We start from the raw sequence: 25950 nt of genomic DNA, 5'->3' as shown, positions 1-25950 counted from the left end.
AATTACTAGCTACAAAAGATATAGAGGTTGTTTTCTTAATTTAGGGTTTCATTTTGGACAAAAAATATTATAGCTCAATTTAAAGCTTTTGTTTTCTCTAATAAATCTTTTTTTGAGAATGTTATTCTACTTTCTTTTAGAGTAAATGCCAATTTTTAAAAATAGCACAGTTAATTTACAATGGTCAAGAGAAAAAAGTATGGGAAGTTTTTTGTTTGCTTGTTTTGTCTGTTAGTTTTTGTTTTTAGTAAATTTTAATCTTAGTGTATATTTCCATTAGAAAAATAAAGACAAACATACAGAATTCCTTCCACCTGGTTCTTGCAGATGACTGTTTTGGTGTCTGCGAGGCGACCTTGACTGCTTGAGAGTCATCTGGGACTCAGGAGCGAAGGGAACCTATCTGCATGGAGCAGATGGAGACGGAGGTTGCCAAGGGGGCTGGGCAGAAGAATTTTTAGATTATATTTTCCTATCAATAAATATCTTGAAAGAATTTTGTTTCCAGAAGGTTTACTAAAAGTATATCTATTTTTGTTCTGTGATTACATGAAACTGTAAGGCAGATTTCTGTACTACATAAGGACATGAAATAAGTCAGTTTAGGTGTCTGTATCCATTCTTTTTGGGCCACTGAAGGCTGAAGGTCAGTTAGGCCCTTACTGCCTGCCAACTGCTTGTTAACTTGTAAGTTCCTTATTTATAATAGTGAGAGGATTGAATCCGAAAGTAGGTATTTAAGTTACTCTATTAAATACATTACCAGCAGGACTATTGACATTCTTGTGTGTCTGAATAAGGTAATTTTTCTCTCGTTAAATAATTATTAAATGTATTATTTCAAAAGCAACTTTAGTAAATGCTTGCATTTTCTTTAAAAAAAGACAGCAACCCTTTGAAACATCTGACCATTCTCATCATGCTAACCTCAAAAGAAAAAACAAACTTCATTGAAATCTGCAGTTTCCTATAACATCTGTGTTTATGTCACCGTCTCACATTGGGATATGATGACAATTATTTACCAGATAGGTAGAGTGGCTATTTTCACCTTAATAATAGTAAATGAATATCAAATCCTGCTTGTCACTTATTATCAGTTTATATGTATTCATATAATTACACACTTTATTAATAAGTACGCTTTTTTCCTTTTTAAACTATATTATGGTCTTGGATGCTCTTGGATAAACAAGCCACTGAAAATAAACTTTTATAGTAAAACACTGTGGTCCTGAAAAACTGCACACTACTTTATTTGGAAATAGTAGAATTTGCAGAATGTTGCTGTAAAGGGCATGCTACTCAAATTACTTGGTTCTAAAGACGTTACTATGAAAGCAAAGTATTTTCTGAAGGAGTAGAGCACAAATAGCTAAATGTTTGAGCCAAAAAATAGAGTTATTATTTTAACATCTTGGAAAAGCCTATCCAATTTCACCATGTATGTATTGCAAGTCTTTTTCATTAAAAAGGTAGCATAATAGAATAAGCAAGAGGTTACAAACAATTGTTAGGCTTAAGTTAGGATGCTGATAGTTATCAGTGCTAGACTGTCCTTTAGAAAAAAAGATTAAAATGCAGTTAAATTTTTAGGATGCTGATAATCTTATTGGTGTTAGACTGTCCTTTAGAAAAAAGATTAAAATGCAGTTAAATTTTTTTTAAGTGTAAGGAAATGTTTGGGGATATTAAAACCTACTTTAGAGCCCACATTCCTGCAATGTATCTTATTTTCTCTAAAATTTCTTTAACGTTTTCTTTTGGTTTGTTTTTTTCCTGCCATAGGTAGTGCCACTATAACAACTGTTTCCCCTTTTCTCTCCCTTTCCCTTTTCTTTCTTCTCTCTTTCTTGCTTTCTTCCTTTCCAAATATTATTTTCCCCAGTCACAGTCTTACTCGTTAACAATATCTCAGGGTTGAGAAGTATTTTAGAGGTTCTAGACTAATGATCATTCATAAACAAATCTTCATACATGACATGCAGTCTCTGCTGGAATATCTAGCAATGGTGAATTACTTTATAAGGCAACCTAAATTTGGTTGTTAGAAAATTCTTTATTATACATGCTGGGGTCATCTATGTACCTAAAATTCTCCTTCCCTCCCCTCCTTGTTCTTTTTCTATCTCTATATCATCTTCTGTCCTCTATAGCTAAAACAAAGGATGAAATATCTGCCCTATGAATATTTGAAAATAGTTTCCAAACAAAACCCCCTGTCCCTACTGAATCTGTTTTCTAGTTGAACAGATTTCTACTTCCTTCAGTTATTTTTCATGTGTCACTGTTTTCAAATTCTTCTTGTCATTTTCTTATTCTCTGAACCTGTTCCATATTTCAAAAACCACACTTAAAGTATAACACTTGGTCTAGAGTCTGAAAAGTACAGAATAAAGCAAGAATACTATATTACCTTTGTCATAGTGATCTCTAGACTGTTTGATTTTTTGACTGCTCTATCCTAGTGCTGATTCAGATTAATCCTATTGGATATTAAAATCTCTAAGTCTTTTGTATTCATTTGTATTTTGGTTGGGTCTCACTGCTAGTGTGAAGTAATTAATGGTTTGAATCTAAGAGGATAAGTACATTATTCCTATTAAATTGTGTCATGCTTTGTTTTCTTCCTTTTGTTTCTCTGTAATTTTGCTTATATCTTTGTCCAGAGTCACTGATAAAATACTGAGTAAAGCAAGGTTGAAAACCAAGTTATGAGGCATTCCAATTTAATGGCTATAAACAGAGACAATTTTCAAATTTTTAGCTCTAGCTGTGCCTGCTTCCAAGCTTAAAATTCATATATCCTTTTGACAACTTTGACATTTCACACCTTATGTATTAAACAAAGTAGCCCTTAATGTCTACTGACAACCCTCTAGACATTCTCATTACACAGTTGGTCAATACCCAGAATTATGAATCAGCTTTATTTTCTCCATTTCTCTCATTGTTTCCTTCCCCATCAAGTCTATTAGTTCTATCTTCAAAACCAATGCTTTCATCTTCTTCCATTTTCCCTTCCCTTCCCTGATCTAAGTTTATGTCTTACCTGAACCATCTCAATAGGTTCCATGTTTAATTTTGAATCCATACTTCTCCCAGAAATTGCTTTTACCACACACAGCCAAAGGATCTTTTAATGTAGAACTACCATATGATCCAGCAATTCTACTTCAGGTTATTTATCTGAAGGAAACAAAAAACACTAACTTGAAAAGACATCAGCACACCCATGTTCACTGCAGCATTATTTACAATAGCCGTGACATGGAAAACAACCTAATAACCCGTCGATGGATGAATGGATTTAAAAATCATGGCAGATATATACAGTGGAATATTACTCACCCATAAAAGAAAAAATCCTGCCATTGGAAAAACATGGGTGAAGTTTGAGGATATAATGTTAAGTGAAATAAATTACACAAAGACAAATACTGTATGATCTCACTTAAATGTGAAATCTAAAAAAAAGAAAGAGAACTCAGAGATACAGAGAACATATTGGTGGTTGTGAAAGAAGATGGAGAGTGGATGAAATGAATAAATGGAGTTAAAAGCTACAAACATGCAGTAATAAATAAGTGCTGGAGATGTACAGTATGGCAACTACAGTCAATTTTATAAAGTGATTGTACTAAAAAGGCTGAGTGCCGAAGAATTGATGCTTTTGAACTGTGGTGTTGCAGAAGACTCTTGAGAGTCCCTTGGACTGCAAGGAGATCAAAGCAATCAATCCCAAAGGAAATCAGTCCTGAATATTAATTGCAAGGATTGATGCTGAAGCTGAAACTCCAAAACTTTGGCCACCTTATGCAAAAATGCAAACTCATTAGAAAAGACCCTGATGCTGGGAAAGATTGAAGGCAGAAAGAGAAGGGGATGACAAAGGATAAGATGATTGGATGGCATCATTGACTCAATGGACATGAATTTGAGCACGCTCTGGGAGATGGTGAAGGACAGGGAGGCCTGGCATGCTATGGACCATGGGTTGCAAAGGGTTGGACATGACTGAGTGACTAAACAATGACAAATACTCCCACCAGCAGTAAATGAGAGTTCTAGTTGCTCCACGTCCTTACCATGTGCTTCTACAACTTTGAATTTAAACAGTGAAAACAATATAAGAATTAGATAATTCAACAAGAATAGAAGAAAATATTAAGGTTGCAACATCAAAAGTAAAAGGTGACAGATCTTTGTGATTATTTTAAAATCAGGAGATAGATGAAAAACAAGCCAAGAACTGGTTTATGACTGATGTTCTTTCAAAGGATGAATTGCTGGAAACCATATACTCATAGGAACACACAAGGATGAAAGTAATCAACCTAGTCTCTTTAGGGGATGCGTTCTTATTCACTGTACTTGCTTTCTGTGAAGGGATAATATCAAGTGTTAGGGGAGATATACTGCTTTTACCAAACTGTCTTTTAAAATATCTTATTATGAGTGACCGAGTTATTTTCCTCTGAATATGTTGACACATTCAGTATCACATTTCTTCATTACATGTTAATGACTTCTCTATTTCTCGTCTTTGTTTTCTCTTCAGTCTAGTTGCTCACCTGGTTTTTATCTTCCTCAGACATATATATTCCCTTTTAGCTTAACTTCATACAACTTTAAAAAATATGTAAACCTGTAGCACATCACAAAGCTACAGTTCTGATGTCTAATGATGACAGTTGAGAAATACTGATCTAATTCTAATTGATGATTCTGACTAGCATTCATGGTGTAAAGACAGTGTTAGTATGTCAGGGGAGAAGGAAATGGCAACCCGCTCCAGTATTCTTGCCTAGAGAATCCTGTGGATGGAGGAGCCTGGTGGGCTGCTGTCCATAGGGTCGCACAGAGTCAGACATGACTGAAGCAACTTAGCATGCATGCATGCATTGGAGAAGGAAATGGGAACCCACTTCAGTATTCTTGTCTGGAGAATCCCAGGGACAGAGGAACCTGGTGGGCTGCCATCTATGGGGTCGCACAGAGTCGATCATGACTGAAGTGACTTAGCAGCAGCAGCAGTATGTCAGGTCCAAACCAAAATGTTTTCAAGAGTACGTTTTCAAGGAGGGCACTGTTGATAATTATATCAAGACAACCAACACAGACAGAGATTTTCATAGGAAAATTGCGACCTATTACCATCCAAACTTGATAACAGTCTTAGATCATCTTACCTTCGAAGTTCCTGGACTATAGACAGTGGACACTGTACTTTGGTTGCTTTAAAGGGATGAGAGTTGTTCAGGAGTTCAAGGAAAGGAGAGTCCACCCCTTCCCCCCACAAAAGTATCATATAATTGAGAAAATATGAGTTTAGAGTTTTAATTCCTGTTTCTAAATTCATTATCTGTGTAACTTTGTTACTCGGTCTCTTTTATCCTTGGATTCTTTATTGAAAACGGATGATGTGAGAATGAAACAAAATGCTAGAGAAATTGTTTAACTTTACTATTGCCAGAAAAGATACTCAATACACATTACTCTTCTAAGAGGATCAATGCTTGCAAATAAGAAAGTGATCACATGGAGAAGAGGTGACTTCATAGTGAATAAGGTCCAATTTTCTCACCAAGCTTATAATTCTTAATATTGTATGTATCTTTTATATTTTCTCCAAATACTTTTATATTTGCTTCTAAGAACTGTACTGTGAAAAAGGCATGGCAATTTTTATTATACTATATTAGAGACAAAGAAACAGAGGCTCAGAGAAGTTCATAGTTTTGACAAAGTTGCCATGGTTTTTAAATGTTAGGTTCAGGATGTAAACTCAAGTCTCTTGCATTTTGGTCTAGGATTTTTTTTTTTTTTAATATGTCTGGCTCTTCCTGTCCTTTTTAGGTTCATGTATGGGTAATTAATTAGCTCCGTTAATTACTTTTTAATCTCCCAGACTTGAGATAAGACACTGATTTGAAAGGAAACTTTTAGTAAAATATTTAAGATGTGTTTGCTAGTATGATATGCTTTGCTTTATTTTAGACATAAGTGAGATGTTGATTATAGTTTTGGAAGCAGCTAAAGGAAAAAAATTACGCTCAACTATTGTTTAGGATTATTCTCCACCTCTTACTTCAACTAATAGTATGAGAAAGCTGGAGTTAATCCTGAAACATTTACAGGTTAATAGTCAAGGCAATGCTAGTTATTCAACAACAAAGGAAAGAAGGGGAAACAGGTGGACAATGTTCCAGCTCAGTGGGAGTGGCTCATGCTTCTCCAAGTGGGGTGGGTTGACCCTGAGCACAGGGAGGGAAGGGGCCACCCACATGGCTGCAGGTTCAACCCAAATAGTTCTAAAGTGCCTCAGAAAACACTGCACTAAAATAGTAGCAAGAAGTACTTTGTATGACTTGGGAGAATGGTCTAAATAGAAGATAGAAGCCACTGGAAAAAAATTTAGACATATTTTTAGGTTTCCTTTCTTAAACAACAGCTTTATTGAGCTATAATTCATATACGATACAATTTACAAATTTAAAGTGTACAATTCAATGGTTTTTGATATATACACAGCATTGTACAACTATCACCACAATCAAGTTTAGAACATTTTCATAACCCCAAAAGAGGCTCTTTACACTTTAGCTCTTATCCCCAGTTCCTCCATCTTTCCAGCCCTATGCAAGTATGGTCTACTGTCTGTCTCTGTGTATTTGCTTATTCTGGGCATTTCATATAAAATAATTTATATAATGTGGTCTTCTGTCACTGGTTTGTTTATCATAATATTTCCAAGGTTATCCATGTTGCATCATACATCAGTACTTCACTTCTTTTTATTGCTGAATAATATTCCTTTGTAGCAATATTATCTATTCATCAATTGATGGATATCTGGGTTGTTTTTCACTTTTTGGTTATAATGAATACTGCTACTGTAAATATTTGGGTACAGTTTTTATAGAAACATGTTTTTATTTTTCTTGCATCTATACATAGGGGTGGAATCACTGGGTCTTATAACTCTATGTTTGTTCTTTTGAGGAACTGCCAAACTTTTTCAAAGTGGCTGGACCATTTTACATTTTCACCAGCAGTGTGTGAGTGTTCCAGTTTCTCTACATTCTTATCGACATTTGTTGTGTTTACCCTTTTTGAGCATAGTCAGCCTAGTGGATGGTAGGTAGTGTCTCACTACTTTTTAGTCTTCTTGGGCTGCTTTAACAAAATACCTATAGACTGGATAACTTATAAATAACAAGCATTTATTTCTCATGTTTCTGGAGGCTGAGAAGTTCAGAATCATGGTGCTCGCAGATGGTTTTAATTGAGGGTTTTCTGGTTCATAGACAGCTGTCTTTTGCTTTGCTTTCACATGGTGGAAGGGGCTAAGGAGTTCTCTGGGGTCTTTTATACAAGCACTCCTGTTCATGAGCACTCCACCCTTATGACCTAAGTACATGTCAAAGCCTCACTTGATATCATCACATTGAACACTAGGATTTCAATATATGAATTTTCAGGGGACATAAACATCTAGACCATAGCATTCATTGATTTGCATTTTTCTGATAGCTAACTATAGATTTCATTTTTGTCCAGAAGGCTAGGCAGTATATATGCCCTTCAGGGGTAGTAATGGACTTCTGAAATTCAAATTTGAATAATTTTATCCCTATATAGTCTCTCTACTGTGAGAGTTCTTTGTTCATTTCATGTAATTCCCTTTCCATAATTTTGTCTTTCCCCTGAACTTGTCATGTGGCAATTAAGTTACAGTGTATTTATTGTTGCTGCATTAAATTATATTTATGTACTGTGTTGTTATAGTATATTGTCTTATTAATCGTATCTTTTCTGGTTATTTTCTCCAGGAAGACTCCTACTCTCAGGATAATATCTATACTTTTTGTTTGAGACCTTTTCATGACTTAATACGAAGTTGAACATGTGGTTTGCACCCACTAAGTATTTGTTCATTGATTGCTCATTTTTGCTAGGCTAATTTAAATGAAGTCCTAAAGCTTTCTAAAAGGATATAAATGAACCAATGTCCACAAAATATAAATTTCATCAAATATTGGGTAATTAGGACTTTGCCAAATTAATTTTTAAATTCATAGTTTAAGATTAAGTACAGTAGCATCCCTAAGATAAAAGGATTAGGCTGTTAGCCTATGGAGGTGAGGGTGTTGCGCAGGAGCCCCTTGCTGCTGTTTCACAGAGTTCTGTGGGAAGTTTCCTCACCCCTCTCAGTTGTACAAATAGAACCATATCCATAGATTCTACTGGGGGGCGTTTGGAGGCTTAATGAGTGTTATGTGAGCAAAAGTGGTTTTAAGGGAATCGGTTTTCCATTTGTTTTGACTTCCATACACACTCTAAAAAAAACAATTTGCTTGATAACTCATCTGTTATTTTCCTTTCCCTCTTCCCTTTTCAAAGTTGCTCTTTTTCCCTTTTATATCAAAGAAATGAAGATGGCTCATCCACCTTGAACTTACCATACTGCTCTGCTCAGTGCTGTAAAAGCCTCTGGGATAGGGACTGGGGAAGGGACACATTCAAAGTGTTGGTTTTAACAGCGTCTTCTTCAACCAAGGAGCCATAAGCACTACCCCTAATTCATCTTACAAAGATAAATATTTCCAGTACATTTTTCTTTTTGTGTTTAGTAATTCCTCACCAAAATTTGTGACATATTTATATTGTCTTGGTCAGTTATTTACTACTAATAGTTTTAATAGTAATTATTATTATTTTACACTACTGATGGTTATAACAACACCTCACTCCAGAAGGAGATTTATAATTCTTAGATGTTTATAATTACAGGCAATAAAAACCAATTGCAATTTATAGATATGTTTATATAATAAAGAAGTATGCTAAAGTCATCAAAAGTATTTTTGAGCAGATAAAATATTACTTTAAAATCATATTCTGTAGATGTTGAAAGGGAAGCCCCATGAAATAATCATTTTGAGGGGAAAAAGAACCAAGGCAAATTTTTTATAATTAAAGAAAATCTTGTCATATATTTGCTCAATTATTAATAAAATAGATGATGGTATCAAATTGATAATACCTATATCCCATTGACTACTTTAAAACAGTAATGTTAGTATTTATAATATTCTAGAAATTGCATTCTTGCAGCTATTTAAACTGTGGTAAAAAAAATTTTATGTGTCATCTGAGAAACTTACAAAGGGATGCAGTGTGCATTTTCAGTTGCTTCAGTCGTGTCCAACTCTCTGCGGCCCCATGGACTGTAGTCCGCCAAGCTCCTCTGTCCATGGGATTCTCCAAACAAGAATACTGGGGTGGGTTTCTGTGTCCTGCTGCAGGGGATCTTCACAACCCAGGAATTGAACCCATAACTCCTGCGTCTCCTGCATTGCAGACAGGGTCTTTACCCACTGAGAAACCTGGGAAACCCAAAGGGATGTATATATTTTTCCTAAATTTTTCATGGGGTATTGAGAAAAAAAAAGAATAAAGTGAAGAATATTGCTGTGGTTCAAGGTAGGGTAATTTCCTACTGTACAGACTTTGTTTTCATAACTTACTTTCCCTATTATATTAATTTTGGCCTCGATTTTATCTGAAAGCTCTGCTGTTGGGGGAGGGGGAGGGAATAAACAGAGTAGCAAGTGTCCAGTCTGAGCACATTCTGCTTCTGGAAGTCATCCCAGAAGATGCTCCTCAATGATACCACTGTGATGTGAACCAAGCCTGCCTTTAAGACCTTCTGAGAAGGGCCCTTGATCTTTTCCTCTCAAAATGATTTTCATAATTTCTTAGGGTCTTTTTGTCAAAATACTGGAAAAATTTTAAAATACTATCAAGTTAAAAGGAAACTCCTTATGTCTAAATTATAGTGGGCAAAATTTCAGAAAAGTGGTCACATTTAAATGTAAAAGTGTTGCAGCCTGGTGAGTATATTGCAATGTTTGATTTGGCAACTGAGGAGCAAAGCTTTAACCGAGGGTAGAATTTTCATCTTTTCAAACCAAATATGGTCAGTTTTAAACTCCTGACAACATCCATCCATTTATAGGTCTCTTAGTAGTTTGACTTGGATTTGTCACTCATACAATTCGGTCCTTCATGTGTCAAAATGAAGTTTTCCTGCCTTTGACCCTTTTTGTGGTTTCTACTTACCTTACTCCCTCTGGGGTCCAGGCTCATGAAAAATTAAGCTAATAGGAGGGGATCTTTGTTAAGATGGAGAAGGGAGACAGGGAATCTGTGTGTAGTTAGAAGTCCAGAAGGAAATGGGCAGGTCATTAAGGAGAGCATAATGACAGATTACTTCAAGGGTGCAAGGTGAGTAAAGATCTGCCAACAACCGTGCAGACCATTGCCAAACACAGGCCTGCAGGGCAGGAAGAAGGGCCGATGGCCAGAAGCCAGAAGACACCTGACAGTAGGACCTGTGGAGGACAAATACAGTTTTTGGTGCGTTTTGAGTGAATAAAAGCCAGGTTAACTCTCACATCTTTTGATCTACTGTAGATGCTGCCAACTGGCTAAACCCAGCTAGCAGGCAGAAGGTGGGACACACTAGGTGCAGTCCAGAAGACTGACCTCTGGGACACAGAGCAGGCTGGGGAAGGATGGAGAGTATACTTGAAGGGCATTTGTTGAATATCCAGTGGGGTGAGAAGAACAATACAGTAGAGCTGTAAGAGGTTGTCAGTGTAAGAGAAACCTGTGTTTCATAGCTAAACTGTTGCTAGATTTCTAGAGGTACTTGAGGGGTATTATGAAGTTAATGTTTATTTTCTCCCCCAAATTCATATGTTGAAGCACTGACCTCCAGTGTGATGCTATTAAGAGATGAGGCCTTTGGAAGGTAATTGAGTTTAGATGAGGTCATGAGGGTGGAAGCCCACATGATGGGATTAGTGATCTTTGAAGAAGAGAAACAGACACCAGAGTTTACTCTCTCATTTCTGTGAGGGTACATGAGAAGGCAGCCATCTGACGCCAGGAAGAGGGCCCTCACCAAAAAAAAAGCCTGACTGTACTAGAATCTTATTCTTTGACTTCCCAGCTTCCAGAACTATGAGAAAATAAATATTTGTTGTTTAAGTCACCCAGTCTGTGGTAGCTTAGAAGACAAGGGGTTTAGAGGTTTTAACGCTAGTGTCCTTTACGTAGCGTGTATACATTTCTTGTCTAAAAGCCAGGACCTGGAGCAAGTACAAGGGCAGCAAAACCTTTTAAGGTGGACGTGGCCTGAACTAATAAGGGGACTGAAAGAGAAGGGAATGAACTCTTTGTTTCATTCTATGGGGACTGCATTTTATCACTCAATAGTATTAATAATACTTTCTTTTTTCGTAATGGTTTCTTCCCCTCCATCTTTCCAAACAGTAGAAGGAGAGCTAAGAAATTATATATGTATGTACATGTGTGCATGTGGGTATATATATGTGTGTTTCTAGATATTAATTATTAATTAATCTTACTGAATTTTAACTTAAAAGTAGATTTTATTTCAAAATGTTTAGAAACACTTTCTATATCTGTTGTACTTCTAATTTTTATGCCATAGAGTCAAAGCTATACAGTTCAAAATTATACTTAACTTGTTTGATTTAGAACTTGTGTAATTCATTTAAACTTTTAACACTATTTATTCTATCATATGTACATTTACAAATAGATAAATTTTAAAAGAAATAAGTAAGGAAATATTATTTTGGCATATCACTGAAGAATGGTCAATGATAATATGATGAATTTATTTATTCTTGAGTAAATATTTGTTCCTTTCTAACTTTTTCTTTACAAAAGATCATTTAAGATAAATGAAAGAAATGGAGTATTAAGAAGACTCTCCTACCATGAACATTGGCATATTCTCTCTCCATAGCAGGAAAGAGAAACAAAAGTTGTATTTGTATGAGGATGTATATTCCAGCCCTCTTGTACAGGAAAATGTGAATAATGGTGCCATTGAGGCAGGATACATTTGAGAAGCAGGAGCGGCAACTGTTAGGACAGTTGGTGGAAGAGTTATTCTGTTAAAAGCGGAGTATCTATTATAAATTTTGTTTATGAAAATAAATTGTGCATATTGAGTAAAATACCATTCTGATCTTATTTCAAACCAATAAAAATAACAGACTTATAACCTGGAAGTAGTGGGGACCTTAACTGTCTATCTTAGAGTCATAAAAGCAAAGAAATTGTTTACTTGGAATGTAGATTGCAGGAAGGAGAATCTGAGTGTGATCAACTGACTAGAAACAGCTAGACATAATGAAGTATCACCACTGGAGAAGAAAGAGTAGAAACCTAAATAAATCAATGTTAATTGCACATTGAATTATGATACTAAGCAAGCATGTCTGCATTAAATGGAACAAAAAGGACAGAATTAAAGAAAAATGAAACAAAGGTTAGAAAGGCTAGAGACTACAACAGATGAAGCTTGAGAAAATGAGTAGGGACAAAATTAAAATGTAGGAAAGGGTAAGGGTGGTTTAAAGCTGAATTCAGTACAAGATGATCAACAAAAGTAAAATCATCTGCCTTTTAGATTGTAGGAATGTAGGCAAGTTAATAAATGCTAGAGAGAAGGCTGAACAGCCAGGGTTCTCTTCTACTTCTGTCTTATCTGTCAGGGAAAAAAATAGGTGAGGAGCTGTTGAAGCCTCAGGATAGAAAGAGAAACTGTGGTGGTAAAGGCAGGGATTTATGAAATTATTCTTTTTTGATTGATGATAATGTCAAGTGGTAAAATGCATGGATCTCAAGTGTGGAGTTTGATGGACTCTGATAAATGTGTACACCTAGGTAAACATCACCCCAATCAAAATTAAGAATATTGCTGTTATTCCAGAATGTTCCCATGTGCCCCTTTCTAGTCAATCTCCATCCACTCTCTCCTGCTGAGGAAATGACAGTTCTGATTTCTATCACCATAGATTAGTTGGCCAACTCCTAAAACTTATATAAATGGAATCTTATTAGCATGTGCTCCTTTGTAATGTTTCTTTTCCTTAAAGTAATATTTAGAGAGTTACCCTTGTTGTTATAAGAAGAGTTGTGTTTGAGGCTCAGCTCAAATAATCCTATTATGTGAGCACCACACAGAATTCAAGATCCATGAGGGCAAGAATTATTGTCTCTTTTGTCCTATCCCAGTACCTACGATAGAATCCAACACGTAGTAAGTGCTCAATTTCTCAACTGCAAGATAAAAATAAAATTTATTAATCTCCAATCTCCTATATCCATACATAAAGGGATTTGTGAGGCATAAGTGAGGAAAAGTATCTTAAATTGCTTTTCAAATTCTGTGGTACTAAAGGCTAGCTTTTATTACAAGTAGGCCAGGGGTTCCTTGAAGACAGCTTACAGAACTTCAAATTTTTCACATCTAGCACAGTGTTAGATATACAATGTGTGGTCAATTTGTGTTCAATTATGTTCCTTGTCAATTTATGTTCCATGAGTAAATTTCAGTTCTTTTCCTGAGAACCTCATTAATGTGTGCAGGTTTTGGGGCAACCAAATAATATTGATGTCCATTGAGTATCTACTAGACACTTTTTTAAGTGAAGTTACCTCATGGGAGCAAATTCCTAGTGTCATAACCACTTGGCAATAGGAAACTCAGAGTTCATACTAGGTTAATGTTGGACCCGCTGGACTGAGTGTGGCTGAGAGAGATGGGCTGGCTGCGGAGCTGGAGGTATGCACTAGAATGAGTCGAGTCCTCTAGAAATGGATGTCAAAATGGCATTATATATTAAATGTGCAAGAGATTTATTTGGGGGAACACTTGTAAAAGAAAAAGGAAAGGAAGCCTAGAGATGGTGGAAAGGATTGTCAGATCACAGTGCAATGTGAAAAAAGAGGAAAGGAAGAGGAATTGCTTAGGAAGAGTCTCAGTCTGCAGCAGTTATAAGAAAGCTTGGTTTGGCCTCAGTATCCCCATGCTCAGTCACTTCTTGGGGGCAACCAGTGGGAACTGGAGTCTCAGCAGGAGCAGGGTGGTAGATTCAGAAGGCATCACTTAGGGCCATCTGTCAATTGCACTTGCCCTAGCAAGAGATCTGAGTGGTGCGTTTTTCAGGGCTGCAGCAGGCTTTTGGTGTGGATGGGATTAGAAGCAGTATTCCAAATTACATTGACAGTGAGCTGAGGCAAACCCGGTTTAATCTTGCCAGCTGACCCCGAGAAGTGGGTAGAGAAATAATGAATCAGAAAGGAAGACTGGTAATCTGGAAGCACAGGTTAAGAAAGAACCAGTCTTTTGGGGGCTGACATAAGTGAAGTATGGAGTGACTAGAAGAGACTCAAATGTGTTTCATTCTGAGTGAAGCTAATTGAACAATGAGATGCAGGATATACTTAATGATATAGAATTTGAACCTTCAGATTATTTTCAATGTGTCAAAATGATTGTGTATTTAAAAAAATGATTATTGGAATGTGCTATATTAGAGTCTGGAGAAAGGACATCAAAGAGATTAAAAAGGGGAAAGATCACAAATCTATCCCAATAGTAGGAGCAGAGAATTAAGTGGAAGTTTGGTGAAAAAAGTCTTAAAAAGTTAAGAGAAGTGTTTTATTATTTCTATTATTTAATTTCCTGCTAGCAGTCACTTACACTTAGTTATTTCTCATAGAAAATTAATACTAATCTTTTATATTTTGTTGACGTAGAAGCTCATCATTCCTTACTTTCAAACTATTTGAAGATGCAAGTTTGGTCACATCCCTTTGATTGTGACATTTACGTACTCCAGGTTGTGATAAATGATTTTATAAAGCAAATCAATCTAATCATACCCAGAACAGGGTATCCTCTGGTTGTACTCTTTTCCTCTGAGTATTTAGAGTAATTGTGTGATGACCTTTCTTGTCATAACCTGATTTATCAATTAAATTATTTCATTTTCAAGTGTCAAGGTACTGAGCTTACTCATATTTAGGAGAAAATATGTTATTATAAATTTCCATTTTCTTGACTTAACTCTGTAGGTGAATAAATGACTATAGTTTTGTGGGAGTTCAGTTCAGTTCAGTCACTCAGTCATGTCGGACTCTTTGCAACCCCATGGACTGCAGCATTCCAGGCTTCCCTGTCCATCACCAACTTCCAGAGACTACTCAAACTCATGTCCATGGTGTCAGTGATGCCATCCAACCATCTCATCCTCTGTCATCCCCTTCTCCTCCCACCTTCAATCTTTCCCAACATCAGTGTCTTTTCCAATAAGTCAGCTCTTCACATCAGGTGGCCGAAGTATTGGAGTTTCAATTTCAGCATCAGTCCTTCCAATGAACATTCAGGACTGATCTCCTTTAGGATGGACTGGTTGGATCTCTTTGCAGTCCAAGGGACTCTCAAGAGTCTTCTCCAACACTACAGTTCAAAAGCACCAAATCTTTGGTGCTCAGCTTTCTTTATAGTCCAACTCTCACATCCATACATGACCACTGGAAAAACCACACCTCTGACTAGGTGGACCTTTGTTAGTAAAGTAATGTCTCTGCTTTTTAATATGCTGTCTAGGTTGGTCATAGCTTTTCTTCCAAAGAGCAAGCGTCTTTTAATTTCATGGCTGCAGTCACCATATACAGTGACTTTGGACCCAAAGAAAATAAAGTCTGTCACTGTTTCCATTGTTTCCCCATCTATTTGCCATGAAGCCATGGGACCGGATGCCATGATCTTTGTTTTTTGAATGTTGAATTTTAAGCCAGCTTTTTCACTCTCTTCTTTCACTTTCATCAACAGGCTCTTTAGTTCTTTTTTGCTTTCTGCCATAAGCGTCATGTCATCTGTGTATCTGAGGTTATTGATATTTCTCCTGGAAATCTTGATTCCAGCTTGTGCTTTACCCATCCCAGCATTTCTCATGATGTACTCTGCATATAAGTTAAATAAGCAGGGTGACAATATACAGTCTTGATGTACTCCTTTCCCAATTTGGAACCAGTCTGTTGTTCCATGTCCAGTTCTAACTGTTGCTTCTTGACCTGCATACAGATTTCTTAGGGGGCAGGTAAGGTGGTCTGGTATTCCCATCTCTTTAAGAATTTCCCACAGTTTGTTGTGATCCATACACTCAAAGGCTTTGAGTAAATAAAGTCAATAAAGCAGAAGTAGATGCTTTTCTGGAACTCTTGCTTTGGGAGTTACCATTTTTCAAATTGTGGCTAACGTTAATAGGGGAATGGGAAGTTTTATTTAAAAGATTTTATGAATTGTAAATTTTCTGTAAACAGTGTAAATGTTTTGCTTTATTATGTTAGTCAGTCTTCTTCATATTTTACATAGCATGGTAAATTCTGGTATTTATCTGCTTTGATTATTGGCATCAAGGAGCCCAGTAGGCTACAGTCCATGGGTTTGCAAAGAGTCGGACACGACTGAGTGACTTCACTTTCTTTCTTTCTATAGTTCCTTTTGGCGAAGGAAATGGCAACCCATTCCAGTGTTCTTGTCTGGAGAATCCCATGGGCAGAAGGGCCTGGTGGACCACAGTCTGTGGGGTTGCAAAGAATTGGACACGACTAAGCAACTAGCACACAATCAGAATTTATTATGTGGCTCACCAGAAGTTATATTCTGTTACATATTTTCGATATTTAAAAAGTATCTTAACTTGTGCATTATGTAACCCATTATAGTCCTTTGTATGATACCATATGAATACCTAAATTGCTTATTCTACAGGTCTTAAATTGGTAAGACCCTTACAATGTTAAAGGTATTTAAAAGAAAATTTGTATTACGAAATATAAAATATGTAGGCATCATTTTGATGGCCTCTGAAATTTTGATGAGTATGTAATGCCCTATAAAATGGTCTTTATCATTGTCTGGATTGGGATGCAGGTATTTATGAAATATAAAACATCCATAACCCCTCTCTTGCCCTCAGGCAACACACAAACACACACACACCCCGGTGTGTCTGTGATCTGTTGGCATGCATGAAGCTTTTTGTTTTTCCCTAAACTCTGAGTTTGTTGAAGGAGTCATAGGAAATGGGGTGAACAGGAAGATGGAAAGGATGACATAGCATATGTTCCCAGCCTGACTCTTTGGACTAGAATTGAGACCTTGGAATCAGAAGGGAAGAGCTTGAAGTTGGAAGAACTGTTTTCTTAAAAGATGTAAAATTCTGGGTATATTAGAGTTACTTTGGGACCCATGCTCTCAGGCTCTTTGTGGATTCTAGTCCTGCTCTAACATCCCAATGTTTAATGGCTTTGAAAGCTCCAGGATTCAGCATGTGGTGCAGATTTTGGATTGCTGAGTGTTATTCGTGGGGGCATTCAGTGAGGCTCTGTGAAATGTTGGAAGAGAGGATGCTGGATGTCACTAGTTGACTAGAGCTTAATAAACATCTATGGTCAGATGAAAGTATTAGTGGGACCCATTTGGGAGTGGTAGAAATAATCAGAGAACACTTTCAATAGGTTAGCATTCTTAATGGAGCTACCACAATTTGAGGATGTATAAATGTATAAATAAACCCTGGTGAAATAAAGTGGTGATTTGTTTGTACAATAGTAAGTTTATATGGGTGTGTGAAGTGAAATTCACTCAGTCGTGTCCGACTCTTTGCGACCCCATGGACTATACAGTCCATGGTATTCTCCAGGCCAGAATACTGGAGTGGGTAGTCTTTCCCCTCTCCAGGGAATCTTTCCAACCCAGGGATTGAACCCAGGTCTCCCGCATTGCAGGCGGATTCTTTACCAGCTGAGACACGAGGGAAGCCCATACGGGTGTGTATAGAACCTTAAATTATGAATTTCTTTGGAATAGTGCATTTATTATACAATGACTTTCAAATCAATTAATTTCAAATGGTTATATTTTTGTCTAGGATGAATGGGATTTTCAAGCTTAATGTTTTGGTCAGAGGTGGCTGTCCACAACCAGTTATAACATGACAGTAAATGTTTCTCTTGAAACAGTCAAATAATAATTACAACATGTTGCTTCAGGTAGCAATTTCTAAAAGAAGTTTCCATATAAACTCCACCTAGTCTGAGTCTATACCCATTGAGTCCCACCCAGGAATAAATCCTGTACCAGGGCTATGTTAAAAACTAAGTGTCAAAGACCAGCTTTAACTTCCCCATTAAACAATTCAGAAACTGAACAAGTTAATGAAGCAACTGTTTCTAGTGTTTGGAGAATAAGCAGTATAGAATTGTGATCCTTTTAAGAAAGAAAGCGACTGTGAACCATATAGTCTTGATTCTCTGCCTGGAGTCAAAGTCAAGGGAAGGAACACAAGGATGAAGACTCAAGCAGATCCTGGAAGCCTTGCTGATTTGAGAAGATGGAGCTCAGAGCCTGAGGAGGCAGAGGAAGCTGGAAGTTGCAAGGCAGAGTTTTGGCAAGTGGGCACTTTGTAAGAAAAAAACTGTAAATCTGCATGGGCTCACCTCTAGTCTTAATTGAGTACTAGGCTACCCACATGAAGAATAAAGCTCCAGGAAAATGGATAAAAAACTACTATGGGTCTGTAAGTGGAAACATTCAGAGCTCATGAAGGGCAGGAAGACATCTGAGCTCTGGCCATCAAGAACAGAGAGTTCTCAGTGATCATCTGGGAAATTTGATGGAGACCCTAGGAGCCTGGCCTTAGAAGTAAAACTGAACCAATATTGGAATCGATGCTATTGTAGACTCATCCTAGCAAAATGTATAAAATAAATGTATAAATGTATAGACCTAGAGATAATGGAACTGATCTGCAAGTTATTTAACTGTGTACAGGAAGAAAGCAATTTGAATACTTAACAACATAGCATTCACAATATCCAGCACCCAATAAGAAATTAATAAACAAGCCAAGAAGGAAAAGGGGACCCTTAGCCTGGAAACAAATTAACCAATTGAAAATGCATGAAATGAAAATGTTATTAGAATTATCAAAGATATTAAAAACATAGTCATAGAAAGGAGAGAAATGTAAATTATTAAAAAAAAGAGGTAAATGGAATTTATAGGAGTAAAAAAATGCAATATATGAAAATAAATGATGACTTCAAATTTGATGAATATTATAAATCCACTGACTGGTTCTAAAAGCACAATGAACCCAAAACAGGATGAATGCACACATGCTACCATAATCTAATTTCAGGAAATCCTTGAAAAAGAATATTTTACAAGCAACTAGAGAAAAAAAGACATTATAAGAGATTTAAACATAGAAGTTACAGTAGATTTCTCATTTGTAATTATATAAGCTAGAGGACAGTGGAATGACATCTTTAAAGTGCTGAAAGAAAAAAAAGCCTTCAATCTAAAAGTGTGTAAACAGTGGCACTACTCTACAAATAAAGGCAAATAAGGATATTTTTCTGAAAACAAAAACAAAATGTTTTCAGCACAACTAACCACAAGAAAAGTTAAAGGAAATTTGTAGTGTGAAGAAGAAATGATACCAATGAAAATGTGGAATGGAGAACACTGATAATGCTAAATAGATACTTAAATATAAAGATGTTTCCCCTTAATTTTTAGTGTCTTTTAAACATTTTTTAATTGATTAAAGTAAAAATCATACAATGTATTTTGCAGTGTATAGCATACTTAGAAGTTCAGTTGCTCAGTCATGTCCGAGCCCTTTGAGACCCCATGGACTGCAGCCTGCCAGGCTTCTTGGTTCATCACCAACTCCCTGAGTTTGCTCAAACTCATGTCCATTGAGTCAGTGATGCCAACCAACCATCTCATCCTCTGTCATCCCCTTCTCCTCCTGCCTTCAATCTTTCCCAGCATCAGTGTCTTTTCCAATGCATTAGTTCTTTGCATCAGGTGGCCAAACTCCAAAATTGGAGTTTCAGCTTCAGTATCAGTCCTTCCAGTGACTGATTCAGGACTGATTCCCTTTAGGTTTGACTGGTTTGATCTCCTTGCAGTCCAAGGGACTCTCAAGAGTCTTCTCCAACGCCACAGTTCAAAAGCATCAATTCTTTGGCTCTAAGCTTTCTTCATGATCCAACTCTCACAATACATGACTGCTTGAAAAACCATAGCTTTGACCATACAGACTTTTGCCAGCAAAGTAATGTCTCTGCTTTTTAATATGTTCTCTGGGTTTGTCACAGCTTTTCTTTCAAGGAGGAAATGTCTCTTAATTTCATGGCTACAGCCACCATCTGCAGTGATTTTGGAGCCCAAGAAAATGAAGTCTTGTCACTGTTTCCATTGTTTCCCCATCTATTTGCCATGAAATGATGGGACTGGATGCCATGATCTTTGTTTTTTGAATGTTGAGTTTTAAGCCATCCTTTTCACTCTCCTTTTTCACTTTTGTCAACAGGCTTTTTAGTTCTTCTTTGCTTTCTGCCATAAGGGTGATGTAATCTGTATCTCTGAGGTCGTTGTTATTTCTCTGGACAATCTTAATTCCAGCTTGTGATTCATCCAGCCTGGCATTTCACATGATATACTCTGCACATAAGTTAAATAAGCAGGGTGTCAATATACAGCCTTGATGTACTCCTTTCCCAATTTTAACCAGTCCGTGGTTCCATGCCCTGTTCTAACTGTTGCTTCTTGACCTGCATACAGATTTCTCAGGAGGTAGTTAAGATGGTCTGGTATTCCCATCTCTTGAAAATTTTCCACAGTTTGCTGTGATCCACACAGTCAAAGGCTTTAGTGCAGTTAATGAAGCAGAAGCAGATGTTTTTTCTGGAATTCTCTTGCTTTTTCTGTGATTAAGTTTGATGTCTGGTTCCTCTGCCTTTTCTAGATCCAGCTTGAACATCTGGAAGTTCTCGGTTCATGTACTGTTGAAGCCTTGCTTTTAAAATTTTGAACATTACTTTGCTAGCGTGTGAGATGAGTGCAATTGTGCGGTAGTTTGAACATTCTTTTGATTGCCTTTCTTTGGAATTTTGGGATTGGAATGAAAACACGTTTTCCAGTCCTGTGGCCACTGCTGAGTTTTCCAAATTTGCTGGCATATTGAGTGCAGCAGTTTCACAGCATCATCTTTTAGGATTTGAAATCATTTTACATAGAAGTAAAATGTATAATAACAATAGAATAAAACAGAAGTGAGAGAAGCAAAAGAAGACATGCAAATGACCAAGAAATACATGAAAATATGCTCAAAATCATTAGTCACTAGAGAACTATAAATTAAAGCCAATTACAGTTACAGAAATGCTATTACACACATGCTAGATTGTCTGCATTTACAAAGACTGCCCATACCAAGTGGTGGTCAGATGTAGAACCATAGGAATTATCATACAATGATTTGGGCAATATAAATTAAACAAAGTTAATCACTGAAATCAATAACAGTCCATAAATAGAATAAAATAGATACAAAATATCTGTTCTATAAATAGAATAAAAACAAAATGAACAGTCACATTGGAAAATAGTTTGATGTTTTCTTATAAAGTTAAGTGTACAGTGTACACTTTAGAAATTCCACGCCTAGATTTTTACACAAGAGAAATGAAATTCACATTGATTTGCACATGAATGTTCATAGCAACTTTATTTTTATTGGCCAGAAAATGAAAATAATCAAGATGTCCATCCAAAAGTGATGGATAAACAAATAATGGTATATTATAACATAGCATGTTACTCATCAGTAAAAGGAAACAGAGTAATGGTGCATGCAACAACATAGATGAATCTCAAAAATACTACACTGAGTAAAAGTAAGCAGATTCCAAAGAGTACACAGTAGCACATGATTCCATTTATATGAAACTATAGGAAAAAAAGATAATAATTTATCAGTTCATGGCAAATAGATGGGGAAACAATGGAAACAGTGACAGACTTTATTTTTTTGGGTTCCAAAATCACTGCAGATGGAGACTGCAGCAGTGAAATTAAAAGACATTTGCTCCTTGGAAGAAAAGCTATAAGAAACCTAGGCAGCATATTAAAAAGCAGAGACATTACTTTGCCAACAAAGGTCCCATCTAGTCAAAGCTATGGTTTTTTCAGTAGTCATGTATGGATGTGAGAGTTGGACATAAAGAAAGCTGAGCACCAAAGATTTGGTGCTTTTGAACTGTGGTGTTGGAGAAGACTCTTGAGAGTCCCTTGGACTGCAAAGAGATCCAACCAGCCTGTCCTAAAGGAGATCAGTCCTGAATGTTCACTGGAAGGACTGATGCTGAAGCTGAAGCTCCAGTACTTTGGCCACCTGATGAGAAGACCTGACTCTTTAGAAAGGGCCATGAAGCCTGAAAAGATTGAAGGCAGGAGGAGAAAGGGATGACAAGATGAGACGGTTGGATGGTCTCACTGACTCAATGGACATGAGTTTGAGCAAGCTCTGGGAGATGGTAAAGGACAGAGATGACTGGTGTGCTGCAGTCCATGGGGTTGCAAAGAGTTGGACACAACTGAGTGACTAAACAACAACAACAACAAATTTAGAGTGACAGAATAAAGATCAATGGATCACCCTTGGAAATAAGGTGTGAGAGTGGGGGATTCATTGACTTTGAAGATGAATGATGATGAGATGATGGACATAAACTATATTTTGAGTGCAGTGGTTGTGTACTGTACACATTTGTTAAAATTGATTGAGGGACTTCCCTGGTAGTCCAGTGGTTTAGAATTTGCCTTTCCAGTGCAGGGGATGTGGGTTCAATCCTTGGTCAGGGAACTAAGATCCCACATGCTGCAGCACTACTGAGCCCACACACTCTGGAGCATGTGGGCCTCAACTAAGATGCAACAGAGCCAAAAATAAATACATATTTTAAAAAAACTAATTGAAATATATACATAAAACAGATATATTTTATATATGTAAATTGTACTCAATGAAGTTGATTAAAAATGTGTCATCAATAGAACAGAAAGGAATTTACTTCTCTTTGGCTGAAGAGTGGAACCATCTTGAATTGTCCTGTGGTAGACTTGGCTAGGCCTGTTTTAAGCTTGTTTACTGCAAAAAAAAAAAAAAAGTTACAAACATATGTAACTATAGCAAGGAAGAAATTATGTCCATTCACTAAACTGTATCCTTGATCTATATCTTTTTTAGTACTTGTTTCTGGTTGGAAGTGAAAGCACCCTTGAATCAATCTGTCACTATAATTCTCATTTTAGAAACAGGTCCCATTTTTTGTAGTCTGTTCTAGCTTAAGTGTCTATTGCAACATGTGTTTTAAAAGAGTAAAATAACATGTGAACATAAGGATAGACATAGTGGAATAATTATGTAATGAAATCTTAGAACAGTAAACACCTAGAAATTACTTTCCCCAATATCTGAAGCCAAGGCAGATGAAATTACTGTCCCAAATCATAAAACTAGCGAGAGGACAAAGCCTTGATTTTTAAGCTGAAATTGCTGTTTTTAATTGATACTGAATTTCACAATATAGTCCTTTCTCCCTGCTTCTTGTTACTCTGTCCCTGTCCATTTTGCTCTTGTATCTCCCTAGATGGAACTTCTTGCCTTCCTTGTTCTTGTTTTTCCTGCTCCTGTCTCTGTGCCTTTGCTGACATTACTCCCTCATCTGGAATGCTCTTTTGATTCTCAGCAAATACAGATGATGAATAAAAGTGGCCATGCTGTTAGAGAACCACAGTGTGTCTTTTTTTTAAGACAAACATATTAGTATACTTAATACATTCATCTCTATCATTTTAACCTCAATTTCTATGCCAGTCATCTGTGTTGTGAACTGAACTTTTTCTTCCAAAATGTGTATCACCTAACCTTCAAGGTGATTTTATTTGGAGACAGGACCTTGAACAAAGTGGTTAAGGTTAAATGAAGTATTAGGAGTGGAGCCCTAATCCAGTAGGTCTAGTGTTCTCATGAGAAGACACACCAGCAGTGCACATACGTGGAGAAAAGGTCCTGTGAAGACACGATAAGAAGATAGCTATCTGCAAGCCAAGGAGAGAATCTTCAGAAGAAACCAGCCCTTCCAGGACCTTGCTCTTCCACTTTCAGCCTCTAAAACAGTAAATTTCTTTTTAAGCCACCTAGTCTGTGTTATTTTGCAGTGGGAGTCCTACCAGACTGATATAATTACCCTTAAATATCTTCTTAGACTCCATCTACTCTAAGAAAATACTTCTAACCTATAGTTAGCAAATTTATTCTAGTCTTAGTATCTGCTTTGCAGTTTATTATGTTTTGTTTGCTTTCTTTTTCCTTTTTTTATAGGCAAGTACATCATAAGCATATCTAGAATAATGCTTTTAGAAAATTTATTATTTGGTGTCTATGGGCATTATAAACTAGAATTATTTATTGACTTGACCTGAGGTCTATGAAGCCTGATTATAGGTATTGCTCCACAATTGTAAGAAAAATGCACTTAAATTGAATAGCTATGTTTGAATTGTACTATTAATTTGCCTTTTAAAAACTCAATCTCAATCAATACTTAAAAATTTCTCCAGCAAAACATCAGGTCATAAATAGCAAGTTCTTATTTTTCATAGTATGAGGGAAACAAGGGCCTAATTAGTATATTTTTCTTCACTAGTCATTTGTAAACAGTTTTAGAATTCTTTAGACTTATATAGGCATGTCTCATCTCCTGTGAAGGCACGTATCACAGATTTTTTTTTTTATATTACTTATAGGAGGGAAGAAGGAAGGAAATGATATTTCCATGCAACAACAATATTTTTGGTTTTTTTGCAAGTATGAAAAAATTTCAAATCCAGAGGTAGGGGTCAGTGAAAAATCCAGCTAATGTGCAGTATTAGGTAGAGGTGCTTCCCTATAGCTCAGGTGGTAAAGAATCTGCCTTCAGTGCAGGAGACCCTGGTTCGATTCCTGGGTTGGAAAGATCTGTTGGAGAAGGGATAGACTACCCACTCCAGTATTCTTGAGCTTCCCTAGTGGCTGAGATGGTAAAGAATCTGCTGGCAGTGTGGGAGACCTGGGTTTGATCCCTGTGTTGGGAAGATCCCCTGGAGAAGGCAACAGCTATCCACTCCAGTATTCTGACCTAGAGCATTCTGTGGACAGAGGAGCCTAACAGGCTATATATAGTCCATGGGTCACAGAGTCCTAAGTAACTGAGTGCCTTTCACTTTCAGGTAGAGGGTGAGGTATTCAAGTTCAAGATTGAGAGTGAATGGGAGTAAAATGATTCTGGATGAGGGAGGCGGAGAGCAAAAATTATCAAAGAAAACAAGACCAGAATGAAGATGGAATGGCTGGTAGGAGAAATGAATGGAGAGAGTTGAGGCTGAGAGAAGTACTAGATGCTGACAGCAGAAAGCGTGGGAAAAGAGACGCATGCAACAAGTAATAATCTGAGTGACTTATTGTGACTGTCTCTGATTTGGAAATATTCACTAAAATGTACATTGCTTGCAAAGTTTTTGAACACATAGTTTTGCTAAGTATTGAAGAAGAAAACATGAAGAAAACCTATGTATATAAGTAAAAAAAAATCATAAATCTGGAAATCTCTACAGTGTTTCTGAGTATAATGAAAATCAAGAGCTATTTAAAATACTTAAAATATTCATAGCAACATCAGGGTGTGGTCATATATTCCTTGATTTATTGCTTAGCAAATTATTTATAAAGATTATCATTTTGAGCAAAACTTTAGGGTCAAATTTAAGTAAATAGGCAAAATGTTAAACAATTTATAATCACTCAAAATGGAAATTTCTTTTATATCATTTGAAGAACAGCATATTTTATTGTGCCCACTCTAGTGAGAATGATGTTTAATAAATAAGGCTGAACTAACAGAGGTGTTCCTGTAAACTGTATCATACCTCAGAAGTATACCATTGTGTGAATTTACCACAATTATCCAATCACTTATTGATGGAAATTTGAGTTATTTTCAGTATTTGATTGTTATGCATAAAATTTCTATCAGCTCTCATGTACAAATCCTTTTATGGAGACATATGTTTTCATTTTTCTAATATAAATACATAGAAAGGAATTGTAGAAGTGGAAAGTGGATGTGTAGTTCTGTATGAAAATGCCA

The 25950-nt window shown here is 36.5% G+C and overlaps 1 long non-coding RNA gene across 1 annotated transcript in view; it reads left to right on the top strand.

Annotated features, from left to right (window-relative positions):
- The window catches only part of LOC139036760 (uncharacterized), a 234377-nt gene that overhangs the window by 191792 nt on the left and 16635 nt on the right, over window positions 1–25950 (top strand). The window lies entirely within an intron of this gene.

The sequence above is a fragment of the Odocoileus virginianus genome, chromosome 1 (genome assembly GCF_023699985.2).
Source record: "Odocoileus virginianus isolate 20LAN1187 ecotype Illinois chromosome 1, Ovbor_1.2, whole genome shotgun sequence".
In the NCBI taxonomy this organism is placed as follows: Eukaryota; Metazoa; Chordata; class Mammalia; order Artiodactyla; family Cervidae; genus Odocoileus; species Odocoileus virginianus.
This window is presented reverse-complemented; position numbering and strand designations above follow the sequence as displayed.